This window comes from Lycorma delicatula, chromosome 6 (genome assembly GCF_047948215.1).
Source record: "Lycorma delicatula isolate Av1 chromosome 6, ASM4794821v1, whole genome shotgun sequence".
Classification (NCBI taxonomy): domain Eukaryota; kingdom Metazoa; phylum Arthropoda; class Insecta; order Hemiptera; family Fulgoridae; genus Lycorma; species Lycorma delicatula.
In genome coordinates this window covers 145,714,629-145,730,402 of record NC_134460.1, presented here as the reverse complement: position 1 = coordinate 145,730,402, position 15,774 = coordinate 145,714,629, and positions in this window count along the sequence as shown.

The following is a 15,774-nucleotide window of genomic DNA, read 5'->3' as shown; positions in this document are numbered from 1 at the left end:
TATAAAAATATACGATACCAGAAAAGTTATTGGATTTTATGAGTGTACTTCATAAAATTATTTATTATAAAATAAATAATTTATAATCTTCCTTAATATTAATTCACTTCAGTTCATATTTAGAAGTAGATAGTGTAGGTTTTATGTAAGCTTAAAGGCATTTACTAAGCACTCTAGACGTTGTGCTTATAATTGATATTTAACTCTCAACTATTTCTCCAATTTTAGATTCATTTTCAAACTTATTTGCACCCTAATCTGGCCCACTTAAAAATTTAATTGACAATTTTTTTTATGATGAATCATTTATTTAGTCATTAAATGATAAGAGATATATCTGCCATGTTATTTTACCTGGGTTGTTTGATAAATCCTTCCAAAAATTAAGAAGACAGTTTAAGAAAAATCTTTTTTATTTCTCAGCACAATTTCCTTTTAAGTCTATTCACTTAGTCCAATGATGCTCAAGTTTTTCAATCCCATCCTTACAGTATGATTCATTCAAGTCTTCAGAATATTCAGATATTTCAGAGCTGCATCACTTTACTTAAATTTCTTTCCAGCAAGTCACTTTATATTTATAATCATCCAAAATTATTCATAATTATCCAATGGGGCCAAATATAGGGAGTAGGGAGAATGTGGAAGAATTTAATAGCATTATTCAAACAATTTCGCTGTCACAATTGCAGAAGAGTGAGCCAATACATTATCTTTATAAAAAAATAACCTACTTTTTCATCAAATATGGCCATTTTTTTCTTTATTTCTTCATTTAGATGATGCAGCAGAGATACATAATATTATATAATTATTGTTTGAGTCTTCATCATAAGTCAATGAATATTATGTCATGAACATTCCTAAAGCAGTCTTCACCACCTTTCCTGATAATACAACAGTCTTTGCATTCTTTGAAATGAATTCCCTGACTGCAACCCACAGTTTTGAGCATTCCTCAATTTCAGGTCAGTAGAATGCATCCAAGCTTCATCACCTATTATGAAGATGTATAAAAATTCCTCTTGATTTTATTGAAACTGTCCTGAACTGTGCTTAGGTTATTTACTCACTCACGCTTTTGATCAATTGTGAGAGAACGCTGCACCTTTTGTGTGGAAAGCTTTTGCTTATCTAAATATTTATCTAAAATATGGTGTACCAGTTCATTTGAGATGACTATTGTCTTAACAATCTCGTGTACTTTCAATCTTCTATTTTCCTTACTTGGGGGGTGATGGAAGATATATATGTGCTGTCCAGAATGTTTGTCATATTTGTTCACATATAACCACTATGAAAATAACCAAACTGTTCTAATCAATAGAGCTGACTCACCATAATATTTATCTGGCTCTAGTTTTTTTGTATGGCTTTGCTTTTCAAAAAGTATTGTTTTATCATCACATAAAATTCGGTACTAACGCCACCGCAGCTACAGCTTTATTTAAAAACAAAGTAGTCAATCGGATTTCGGTGGAAAATGAACAGTCTCTATTAATTTTAATAAATGGTTATTTATATTTATTTATTTTATAAAAATAATTCAACCAAACTTAACCTATGCTCGCTAACCTTGACTAATTAACATCGTAATTTTTTGAGTATTTATTTAATAAATTCAGTAATTATTGCAATTATTTATTATTTAAAAATCAAAACATTCCTGTTAATTAGTCCATCGGATTTCCACAGAAATCCGATTGACTACTTTGTTTTTAAATAAAGCTTTAGCTGCGGTGGCATTAATACGTAAGTACCTAAAATTCTCTTTCATCCATTTTTCACAAATCGCAATACTTGATCGGCTAAAATGATTGGCAGCAACAGAATTGTGAATGTATCTGACTGAAACTTAGTGTAAACTAGCAGAGATATGGGAAACTTAGAATGACCAATATATTATAAGTACCATATCTTGACTTCGCATGGACTTAACAAACACTTCTCACAGTTTATGAAATGAGGGCAGACAATTATTTAGTTACTAATTGCAACTTTCTTTACTATAAGTAATTTAAATTTCAATTAATTCAGCAGGTAAATAAGTTCACTGAGAGTCCAAGAGATATTCACTTTTTGCATTCAAAAGTAAAACCTATACTCTATTGCACACCAGATTTTAATTGCACTATATAGAGCCATTAAGACTACAAAATAATTTATTTCATAGTTATAAATTTTTATAGTTTTTTTTTTTTAATAATGGTATCTACTTTATCCAATTAAAATTTCAACTGTTATATCTGTTAAATTACAAGAACTACTCTAAAGCTGTATAAGATATTATAACAAGTCTTTTATATAATTATATAGTTATTCATGTAGTTACTTCCCACATTCAAGTTCTTATTCTGCAACGTCATCTTTGAACCTTATCAAAAAGGTCCAACCAGTTGTCTAATTTTTTTTACATATTTAACTTAAGTATTTATTCCCCAAATAAGTTGTACTTTATTAATGTAATCTGAAAATTACATTAATCTGGAAGCAAGGGTGGATCTATTTTCACCCTAGTCTCTTGACCTACTGCATACAGAGATTCAGTAACATATTTACTTTGAGTTAAGTTGATGTTTTTTTGTCCATGGGGGTTGGTCTATTTTTAAACATGTGTTTTTGTTGTTAGTTATAAGTAATAAAATGTTTTATTTGTATCAGAAGAAAGATTATATATTAGAATTTTACATCTAGATGATGTTAGACTTATTGGAAATAATATACAGTAATTTATACACAGTACTAAAGTAGTATAAGTTTATTTAAAATATATCTTAAGATCTGTAGTTATAGATTAATTTATAATAATTATTTATTAACTAGTGTGTTCATATATACGCCATCTTGATGAAAATAAACACTAAGTGTAAAACTGAAACTAAATTTCATTAGACTGTTGATAATTTGATTGTTGCTGTTTGATTTTACATGTTTCTCAGGGCCAAAAAGAAATGTTTTTATAAAAATGTTTACTGAAAAAATTGTAATAAAATAAAAACAAATAATACAATTTTATTATAGTAATAAAATAAAAACAAATTATGCTGTAATAATAAGTACTTATAAAAGCTGATTTTTTTTTATTGTAGGTCTTTGGAATGAATAATCAAGTTGTATTTGTTTAAGAATATCAATATTATATTTGTTCTAAACAACAGACTATTGACCAAATGAATGGTAATGATGTAGTAATTGAGATATGATAAAATTCTCATTTTTAGATAATATCTAAATATTCAATAAAGATAAATTGGATGTAAACAGTCTCCCATTTTAAAATTATATAATTTTATCAGCTTCAATTGGTAATAGTTATATAAATTGTGATGTCTTTGAAGAACATTGTGATCATGAATTGTTTCAATTTATAATCTTATTTTAAAAAATATGTTTATAATAAAATTGTTCATTTAATACAAATGCTAAAAATTCGTTGAATTCTTTAAAACTTTGAAGTTTCTCAATACCTTTGCATGATGGTATTAAAATAACCAGCAGATTAAAGAATCAGTGTGGAAGGGAACGTTCAGAATAAAGCATTCATTTGAATTTATTTGCTGACCAAAACGTTTGTACAATTTCATATTGAATATGTTTAATTATTAACAAAAATCACTTGCATAACTTAATAGATGCTTAGTACAAACTTAATCAATTTATATAAAATACATTTCAAATTTGTGGATTCATATTCATTTATAAAATTGTATATCATGTAATTCATTACAATCATATATAACAACTGATAATTATCGTGATCAACTATAGTCATAGTTCAATTTATAAATGATGATTTATTTATTCATACAGCATCACATGCAAGGTGTTTACAAAAGTACATTTATAGACAATGTATTATAATACAAGATAAAACTAACTATATATCAATATCTAGGCTTTCAATCCATGCTAGCGCTGTAGCATCAATTTTTATGAATTTTCTCCACCTACCTTGGAAAGACTTCGGCATATTCCCCACTAATATATCTGATTGTCTTGTTTAAAGTTTCGCAGTCACATCCTGGAAACTTCACAATGTTCCATATGTGTAGTGAGTCTGTGCATCAGCCATGCCCAGTGCAGATTTTTTTTTAATTTGATCCACAGCTTCCTGTAAGCAGCATCATGGTTATATGGATTGCAAGAGAATAGAAGTTATTCGACAGGTGGAGCCAGTGGGGGTTGGTCTAATTTTTTCACTTATTAAATGCACGGTGTGGTTCAGCTGAACATCAGTCCAGTTGGTGTGGCAGCTGTTTAGCCAAATTGGAGCACAGTTCATAGTAAAAATCAGTGTGATGGAAGATGTATGCAGGGTATCCAATGAAGCATTCTGTGTCATACCACACAGTTTAGATAATGTTATTAGTGTTTTTATCTTGGCAACAGTATTTTCAAGACCATTCCTGAATGAAAGAGTGTGAACAAGGGTGACACCAAGATAAGTCTGGGGTACTTGTTATGAACCCACTGAGTTGGTCTAGTGGTGAACACATCTTCCCAAATCAGCTGATTTGGAAGTCGAGAGTTCCAGCATTCAAGTCCTCGTAAATCAGTTATTTTTACATGGATTTGAATACTGGAGCATGGATACCAGTGTTCTTTGGTGGTTGGGTTTCAATTAACCACACATCTCAGTAATGGTCGAACTGAGACTGTACAAGACTACAGTCATACATATCATCCTCATTCATCTTCTAAAGTATTATCTGAATGGTAATTACTGGAGGCTAAACAAGAAAGAAAGAAAGGGGTACTTGTTATGACTAAGAATATTACCATAAAATTGCATTCGGAGCTCTATGTTAGCTTGTTTGTTATTGAGGTGAAATCCACAAACTTCAGTTATACTGACACTGGGTTTAAGTCACCACTTCTTAAAGTAAGAGGTCAAAAAGGCCAAATCTTCTGTGAGAATTATTCCTCTCTGGCTTTGCAAGCAAGAGCGGTAACATCTGTGAAGCAAAATTTTTGTTGACCTGGTGTTGGCGAGAAGGAAAATATATAGGTTAAATAGCTGGGAAGCTAGGACTGAGCCCTGGGCAATCCATTACGTAATATTCTTTCTTACTTATATTTTCTCCCAAATAGATGTTGTATTACCGATGTTGCCATACCAGTTGTAACCAAGTTTGCACACGTTCCATGCTTTTCTGGTACAATCAAAATTGTGAAGGAGATCATCCACAACATTGATGTCGCTACTTCTACTATATTCATAGAGTGGTTTGCAATGTTTATTCCATCCTGGTGTATACTCCTTTCTGTATCCACCTGAAAAATGTTTCTTTGAGTGACTAGAAGAGCTCCTACAAATCGAATATAATTCTTTGGCTCTGGTGGAATAAAACAAGTATATTTTTCCAGGTGGTCAGAGAAACCCTGCCAGTTAGCCTGTGAAAAATCCATCTCGGTTGTGGAATAAATTTCACTAACAGGATAGACAGTCCAATGTCAAAAACTACAGGTTGTGTTGCCTGTGCGGGTAATTGGGCTTGACCTTTCTAGATATAGGTATTGATTGATTGGGTGGTCTGTACCATCATGGAACACAAAGAGGTCCAGGTTATAGTCTGTTCACCAGGGACTGGCTGATCTGAAGGCTCCCATATCAAAAGACTGTGTCAAGGATGGCGTCAAAGACCACGTAAAGGTTCTTGTTCTCTACCCAGGTGCTAAATGCAACAGCACATTCATTGTAAGTATATCTTCATTGCATATGGCGGCTGTTAAAAGTCTTTAGTATACATATATATATATATATATATATAGAGAGAGAGAGAGAGAGAGAGAGAGATGGGTGAGCAGTAGTCACCAGAATATCTAGTGGCCATTGTACATTGGGATGCTTGTAAGCTTGTAAATATTACTTATGGTGATCTCCAATTTTATCGAGACATTATGAACATTATCTGCTAAAATTAGATGTGCAGGATTGACATTGTTTCTAACATAAGTAATAACACCATACTCATTGTGAGATATAGCATGTATTATAAGCACATTGCCATGGTTCCTTTCCTTTTTTACACAGGTCATCTTCAGTAGGTTTGTGTGTTTTTTGGATTAAACCCCTGTCGATGTTATTAAACAAAAGGAGTTTGGATAAACAAAAGGATAAGCAATTTTAGCTCTGCTAATTCCTTCTATGTGTAAATGGCACACTCTGACTGTGCCCAGTTTTTTTAGTCAGTTGGTCCTGAGAAGGTCTGTTTTCTGGTATTCGGTAAGTCTCTATGTTTGTAGCTAGAAAATCCATTATTGGTCTGGCTGCTGATTCAATTTAGCACATTTAGCATTACCCAGGGTGCATGTGTAATATTCTATCATGGATGTGTGCTAATTTACACCCCATAATTGTTGATGAAGAGTTTTTATATGAACTAGCAAGTTCAGATAAGAACTTAGGGTATTTATTTATAAATGTTATTTTTTTGTTCATAGGTGATTTTTGTTAATAAATAACTGCAACATATTACTTAATATACTGCGTGTTCATTTTAAGTGCCCCACCAGTGGGATCTCATAAACAAAATCACTCTGAAGAACTTTAAATGGGGAACATATACTTAATTTTTGAGTGTAATCAAATTAAATATTGTAAAATATAACTATTTAAATAATAAAACTGTATAAAAACTTATTTCAACTATTATACTTAAATACGTTGTTGAGAGGTAAAACTAGAGATGAATCGTAGCTCTTGAAAAAGTGTGATAATGAATAAATAAAATGAAATTATTTGTTATATCAAAAAATGTTATAAGAATCAGGTTAAACAATAAGCAACCAACCCCTTACAACGCAATGAAATGAGATGTAGTCATGTATAGATTCAGGCCGACTAATCCTGAGACTTGTGGTTAATTGAACCCCAATCAGTATCCACTGTGTAGTGTTTAAATCTGGATAAAAGCAAATAATATTTAATAGGATTTGAACATCAAAACCTTTGACTTTGAAAATCAGCTGTTAACTGTTTGCGATGATGAGTTAACCACTAGACCAACGCAGCGGGCAAATGAAATTGACAAAGTAGTTTTTATTTCAATTTACAAAGAAAATTTTATTACAATTTAGGAAATATATATATTACTTTAAAAAAGAAAACAAAATTAAAGAAATAAAAAATCAATGTAATACTGATAATTCCATTATTACACAATTAAATTTATGAGAGTAAATTCATAACTATCCATGAAAATTTTGGTCATGCATCACTTCAAAAAATGTATTTGACAATGTTACATACTGTCAATATGTACAATTTTTTATTGTATGACCAGCTAGTTATTTTTATATTACCAAGGAATAAAACATATTTTTTATTATTTTGAATTTTTTATATTTTGAAAAATTACAAATTTGTTTATGTTGATCCCTTTTGTCTTTTCGTCAAATAAAGATCTTACAAATCTCATTTTGTTTTCTTTTTTAAATTATTTTTTAGAACAGAATTTAATACTGCTCCTATGGAAAATAAATGCAATCTGGAATGTAATTGTGTAGCATTATTGTAAGTAGAAGGAATTAGAAGTATTGAGTGAATTCTATAACCAGCTCACTTCCTTTATTTAAATGAATAAATCTTTTATTCTGTTAAATATATAATAAAACATATTATTATATATGTATATCATGTCAGGAATGGGTATACAAGTTATTCCACTGATAAAAAAAACTATCCTGTAAGCAATGAATTTGCCTCAATGAATCAAGGGATACTGTGGTAGGACTTTGATCAATGTAGCAGCACAAAATGCATAATTAATTATAAAATAAAAACAGATGTGTTTAATGTTTATTATTTATTTTAAATGTAAATACTTGAAATATTAAGGTAAATACAGGAAATTAATAAATATAAAAAATAACTACAGTATAATAATAAAGGTGTTAATGAAAATTATTTGAAATCTTATACACTATATATATATTATATTTATATATAAATATATTTATATATATGTCGGAGAATAAAGTACAGTGGAGTATCTTCCGACAAAACGATGAGAATATTCTTTAGAATATCTGTATTTTTAGTAGTTTTAAGAAATGTACTATTACTTGTAATATTTTGTAAAATAAGGTTTAAATTGTTTTATTGCGGTAGGCTTAGGCCTAGGTAGGCACATGGTTGTCAACGTAGTCGGGATCCCAGGACGATAGGGGTATCATAAAATTAATAAGGAAAAGGAAATATGCAGTAGGCATATTATTTGAGAATATTGAGAAAAGGCAGTCTTGCTTTGGAACCCAGATCGAACAGACGTCCTGGTGATCGCGAATTCGTTATTTCCCTGAGCCTCGGTCTATCGCAAGTTGTTTTAATATTATTTGAATTCTAAATTAAATTAATCTTATATTATAATTCGTGTACTACTGAGTTATTGATAAGTGATAATTATCATTTGTAATTATTTCATTGTACGAGTTGATCTACTCATTTTTATTAATTGAACTTTATTATAATCTTATATATTCTCCACTTGTAATAATAAAAATGAGTGAAACACAAAACGTTGAATCCCTGACAAATCTCCTCGCCTCTCCGACATCAGAAGTGGGATCGTCTCCATCTGGTCCATCACCTGATCAGTGGAATACATTGTTTGAGTTTATGAAGTGTTGTATGCAAAAGCCATTATCGACAAAGAAAAGTGTTGCGTTACCACGATTTAATCCAGAGAGTGCGGGATCGGATTCTGTTGCTTGGTGCTCTGCAGCAGAACTGTGTCTATTAGAAAATCCTCTTCAAGGCAGTGAATTGATATCTGCGCTTAGCAAAGCTTTGGAAGGCTCAGCAGCTCAGTAGCTATCCCAAGTGGCAATTCCGGGTATACAGTGGCCTCAATTAAAAGAACTTTTTGTGTCACGCTTCGGGGGACAAGAAACTGCGACAGCGGTTGTGCTGAAAATTCATCAGGAGGCACCAACCAAGGATGAAAGTGTCGGCGCCTTTGGCATTCGACTTCGATCATCGCTAAAGGCCCGCTGGAGGTCTTTAACAGTTGACGAAATAGTTAATGCGGTTGTGCTTGCGCGATTGACCCATATTGATAATCGAGTGGAGCGCGTAGCATTAACTAGCGACATCAAAACGGAAGCCGAATTTTTGAGCGAAATGCGAGGCTTTTCCTACACCCGAAAAAGACCAATATCAGCTTCAGATAACTCATCTACATCCGATTTGAAGCGTTTTAAGCCAGCAGCTTCAGGGAAGTGCCATTTCTGTGGGGAAATAGGTCACAAAAAGTTTGAGTGTCCTAAACTTAAGAAGAAGCAAGCGGAGCAAAGCAGTAACCATCGTGGCTCCAAAGAATCATCCTCTTCATCGCGCAATGTGACGTGTTTCAAATGTGGGGTAGCTGGTCATATTGCGCCAAACTGTACGGCTCCAGGTAGCAGCCGTAGCGGTCCAGGGAACAACAAGGAGAATGGTAGCGTCGAACGCCGTGTGAATCTTTGCACAGTTGCAGCTCCTACTGGTATTCTAAACCATCTTGGTGAGTCGTTTCCATATTGTTTTGATTCAGGAGCGGAATGCTCATTAATAAAGGAATCGATAGCGATTAAGTTTTCTGGACGTAGAATTAATGAATTAATAATTTTGAAAGGCATCGGAAATGTTGTAGTAAATTGTAGCATGCAAATTTTATCTATTGTAATTATGGATTTGTTTACATTAGAGATCCTTTTTCACGTTGTCACAGATGAATATTTGAGTTATAATATTTTAATTGGTCGAGAAATTTTGAGCTTGGGTTTTGAAGTAAATATTTCTCAAAATAATTTTAAAATCTGTAAATCTAAAGTAGTAAATGAATGTAGTAAATTCGAAATTATAAATTTTGATAATGTTGATACAGACGTTGATAAAAATGATAAAATAAGATTAGTTTCAATCTTAAAAGAGTATGAAAGTTCTTTTATTACGGGTTTTCCTCGTACTCGCGTCAACAGTGGTGAACTTGACATACGTTTAATAGATACAAACGTTACGGTACAGAGAAGACCATATAGACTTAGTGTAGAAGAGAGACAAATAGTTAGAGAAAGAATAAATGAGTTACTTGAAGCTAATGTTATTCGTCCTAGCAATTCACCGTTTGCTAGTCCTATCTTACTAGTCAAGAAAAAGGACGGATCGGATCGTTTATGTGTCTATTATCGTGAATTAAATAAAAATACAGTTGCAGACAAATTTCCTTTGCCACTTATTTTAGATCAAATACCGAGACTTAGAAAGGCTAAATTCTACATTAGTTTAGATATGGCCAGTGGTTTCCATCAAATTTCTATACATTCGGAATCTATAGAACGTACGGCATTTGTTACTCCTGATGGTCAATTTGAATTTTTAACAATGCCGTTCGGCTTGAAAAATGCTCCTTCGGTTTTTCAAAGAGCAATTTTAAAGGCATTGGGTGAGCTCGCGTACACTTTCGTTGTAGTTTATCTAGACGATGTACTGATAATTGCAGATACGATAGAAGAAGCGTTTGAAAGACTTCGAGTGGTATTAAAAATTCTTATAGATGCGGGATTCTCATTTAATTTTTCAAAATGTTCTTTTCTCAAAACATCTGTTTCATACCTTGGGTATGAGATTCAAGAAGGACAAGTTCGTCCAAACCCTCGTAAAATAAACTCTTTAACAATGTTACCCGCTCCAAGGACCGTTACTCAGCTTAGACAGTTTATTGGCCTTGCATCTTATTTCCGACGGTTTGTCCCTAAGTTTTCACAAATCATGAAACCATTATATGCTCTTACCTCAGGTAAAAAATATATTGAGTGGACTGAGACACATGAAAACGCCCGACAAAAAGTAATTCATACTTTGACCAACGAACCCGTCTTAATTATCTTTGACCCGGATTATCCTATAGAACTGCATACCGATGCTAGTTCCGATGGGTACGGAGCAATACTCATGCATAAAGTAGACGGTAAAAATAAAGTTATTGAATACTTTAGTAAAAGGACAAGCCCGGCCGAGTCCAGGTATCATTCTTACGAACTCGAAACTATGGCTGTTGTTAAATCTATTAAACATTTTCGGCATTACTTGCATGGACGACAATTTACTGTTGTAACTGATTGTAATTCATTGAAATCTTCTCAAAATAAGATTGATCTTAATGATAGAGTCCATAGGTGGTGGGCTTATTTACAGGCTTTTCAGTTCGATATAGTTTATAGAGAAGGCAAACGTATGTCGCACGCGGATTTCTTCTCTCGAAACCCTTTGTCCGATTTACCAAAACAGGTTAATAAAATTGAAGAGAAACGCGTTAACCTCGCGGAAATATCGGTTGATTGGCTTCTTGCTGAACAACAGCGTGACTCGGAAATTTCGGAAATAGTCACCAAATTGCAAAGCGATGAGCTATCGGAAGATCTCTTAAAATCTTATGAAATTAAAGCCGGTACGCTATACCGGAAAATACATAGAAAAGGCGAAACCCTTTGTTTGCCGATTGTACCCAGAGCATTTCGGTGGTCCGTCATTAACCATGTACATGAGTCTGTTATGCACTTAGGTTGGGATAAAGCACTCGATAAGGTTTATGAGTATTACTGGTTTGAAGGTATGTCTAAATACGTACGTAAATTTGTTGACAATTGTATTACTTGTAAACTCTCTAAAGCTCAGTCAGGTAAAATTCAAGCTGAATTACATCCCATCCCTAAGACCCGCATACCTTGGCATACTGTGCATATAGATATTACAGGTAAATTGAGCGGTAAAAATAATACTAAAGAATACATTATTGTTATTATAGATGGTTTTACCAAATATGTTTATTTACATCACACCAGAAAAATTGACTGTAATAGTGTTATTAAAGCTTTAAAGGCTTCAATATTTATATTGGGAGTTCCCGCTCGTGTGATTGCCGATCAAGGTAGATGTTTTACTGGGAAAGATTTTAAAGACTTTTGTAAATCTTTAAATATTAATTTACATTTAATAGCTACAGGTACTAGTAGGGCAAATGGTCAAGTAGAGCGTGTAATGAGTATGTTAAAAAATATGTTCACTGCTGTTGAGTCTAATAATCGTCCATGGCAAGACGCCATTGGTGAAGTTCAGCTAGCTTTAAACTCAACCGCGAATCGTATTACCAAATCTAGTGCGTTAGAATTATTAATTGGTAAGAAGGCAAGACCTTACGGGTTGTTAGTTGATGACAACGAAAATGAAATTGATATCCCTAATGTAAGACAACGAGCGATTGAAAGTATAGAGGAAAATGCTAATTATGAGAAAATTAGATTTGATAAAAATAAAGCGAAGGTTAATAAGTTTAAAATAGGAGATCACGTTTTGATTAAGAACGAAGAACGTAATCAAACAAAACTCGATAGGAAATTTAGAGGTCCATTCGTAGTAACAGAATTACTTGATAACGACAGGTACACACTAAAATCTTTAAGTAGTAGTAGAAGTTATAAGTATAGTCATGATAAGTTGAGAGAAATGCCTGAGAATTATATTCCTAATGAGTTGGATGTTTCCTCGGACAATGAAAGTTGTGCCGAGGAGACTGTTGATGTTGGTCCTGAAACAGGGACTATGGTTTAAAAAGAGACCACCAATGACGCAATGCACTAATGGCTGGCAGCAGGTCGTGGACCTGGCATTTTTATTTTTCGCACATGCATCAGTGTGTAGTCGTAACTGCAAACTAAATTAGTGGCTAATGTTAGTTTGATCAGGGCGCGATGGGCACCTGATGATGTGTCGGGCAGGTAGTTGTGGCAACTACAGAATATGTATGATACTGTATGTGGCATACAGGGTAGCCTAGAGATAGTGCAGAGGTCTATTGGTGGAGGAAATAAAATCTTATTTGACAGTTAAATGATAAGGAATAATGATTGATGGCTTTTCGATCTCTTGAGTACTGTACAATGACTATTTAGGATAATGAATAATTAATGGATTTCTGTTACTCGAGAGGACTTCTGAATCTATCTTTTGTACTTTAACTATTGTAAAATGCTTTATAATGACCGAGGTCAGTTGAAAACAAAAATTAAAATACCACTGTAACTCAATGTTTTAGATACACCCGAGGGCGTGTGATTGTCAGAATGGCCGTATCGGAGAATAAAGTACAGTGGAGTATCTTCCGACAAAACTATGAGAATATTCTTTAGAATATCTGTATTTTTAGTAGTTTTAAGAAATGTACTATTACTTGTAATATTTTGTAAAATAAGGTTTAAATTGTTTTATTGCGGTAGGCTTAGGCCTAGGTAGGCACATGGTTGTCAACGTAGTCGGGATCCCGGGACGATAGGGGTATCATAAAATTAATAAGGAAAAGGAAATATGCAGTAGGCATATTATTTGAGAATATTGAGAAAAGGCAGTCTTGCTTTGGAACCCAGATCGAACAGACGTCCTGGTGATCGCGAATTCGTTATTTCCCTGAGCCTCGGTCTATCGCAAGTTGTTTTAATATTATTTGAATTCTAAATTAAATTAATCTTATATTATAATTCGTGTACTACTGAGTTATTGATAAGTGATAATTATCATTTGTAATTATTTCATTGTACGAGTTATCTACTCATTTTTATTAATTGAACTTTATTATATTCTTATATATTCTCCACTTGTAATAATAAAAATGAGTGAAACACAAAACGTTGAATCCCTGACAAATCTCCTCGCCTCTCCGACATATATATTATTTGAAATTATATGTACACTTTTTTCTTTAGTTTGTATATTTGATAGTTCATTAACATAGTAATGTGTCTGTAAAAGAAACCTTTTTAATTGTATTCTAAATAAATTTGTGAGAAGATTTTTTTAAAATTATTTTATAGTTTATCAATATTTGGAATGAAACCATAATGAGGCCCTTTTTTGTAAGCCGATTTATTATGTTGAGTTGCACCAAAACAGTTCTTTTGTCTGAATTTGTAGAGTTGATTATAGCTATTTTTTTAGGATTGACTGTCTGTTTAGCAAAGATTGTTTTTATAGGTATAAGAACAATGATAAGTTAACATTTTTAATTTATTAAACATCAAGCTAATTCAGTAGTTTCCAACCTTTTTTCATTCTCGGCATCCTAGCTGAATGTTTTGAACAGGAAGAGATTCAGAGCATTCAGCTTTTAAAAAAAAGTCACATAAATAAGCTAGTTTTACAAAAAAAACTTCATTCAGAAAATATTCAGTACATTTATGTTACTTCTTTTTAAAAAAAATATAAATTTCTTCTCTCAGTTCAAATGTACAAGATAAAACATTACCATGAGAAAGCCACTGCAAAGTGTTGTAATACATCAAAGACATGTGTTCAGTATTTTGCAGTGTCTGTAAAGAAGTCTTGGTATGCCAAAGCACAATTTTTGGGAATTACTGGTCTACATGATTCATACTTATGGCTACCAAACAATGATATGATAGTGCATTTTTGTTTTTTGACAACTCTTTTTGATTTTTTGAGAGAGCCCCAATATGATGATATAATTTTATGGGAATATACGTATAATAAATATTTAGTAATTATGACAAGCTTGGTATTTTATCTAGGATCTTCAAAGCAAAACTTTGGGTGACTAACTCAAATATATTTTAAAACAAATGTCCTTTCTTCCAAATTTAAAGAGTGTGAACATTAGAATTTGTTCATGGTTTGTTTAAGGATTGCCCCCACCCATCTTCAGAATTATATGGAAGTGTAGAATGAATTCTGAATACCCATGCTTCCTCTGAGGGTTTGGATGTATGATGCATGCCCTTTGTCGAACAGTATCAAAAAAGGGTTCAATAACTTAAAATTTATAAACAGTCTGTTAAATGCATGGAAAGTGTTCTTCCAAAGAACGTTTTTGGGAATAATTAGCAGCGGCTTATCAGTAGCAAATAATGCTTACCTTTAAAAGATTAGGAATCCCCTGTAGAATATTATTAGATAATATATTTGAGGATGTGTTTTCAATTTATTAATCTGTTTTTAGTCAGATAGGCTGGAGACACATTCACTCAGATACAAAGAGCACATACAGACATAATGCAAGTACAGAAATGTTTACTACATCACCTCATAGGCGCAGGACATACTAGGAATAATATGATTATGTACCTCTTTTAAAAAATTAACACAATATATCACTGGATACTTTGCAAGACATGCATAAAAAATGAGTAAAAACCAAAAAAATGATTTGTTAGAATCAGTAACTGTTTTGTTACTCAGCTTTTAAAGAATTTAAGGTCATTGTATTGTCTAATAAACAATTTTTTTTTAAATTAAAAATAATGAGTGAAAGATAAATTAACTTTTGTGCAAATTGAAGTGTGGAAAGTAGTGGTATTTTTTCCTTATGTGCTAAAGTGGCTTTTGCATTTGACATGAGCTACTTAATTTTAAACGTCATATATTTTTGTTTTGATGAATGTATTGAACTACTTAATTTTAAGACCTTTTATGGACGATTTTCTGATAGAAATATAAGGTATACAGTTTATTCATTATCGTATTGGAATTAACATATTTTTAGGCTGTCTCCAGCCATTAATGTAGTTGATTTGATGATTGTTAAAAAAAATATATATGGTGAAAATTTAATAATTGTAGGTTGTGTCTTTTTCTTGTTATGTATTAGTCATTATATGGTGGGGTACCTGTGATAATGCAAAAGAACTATCTATCTCACTTTTTGACCTAGTATAACTTTGGTGGTCCTTAGTTCTTTCTCAGCAGCTGGTAGTTGCATTGATGATTGCTAACCATTGATAACA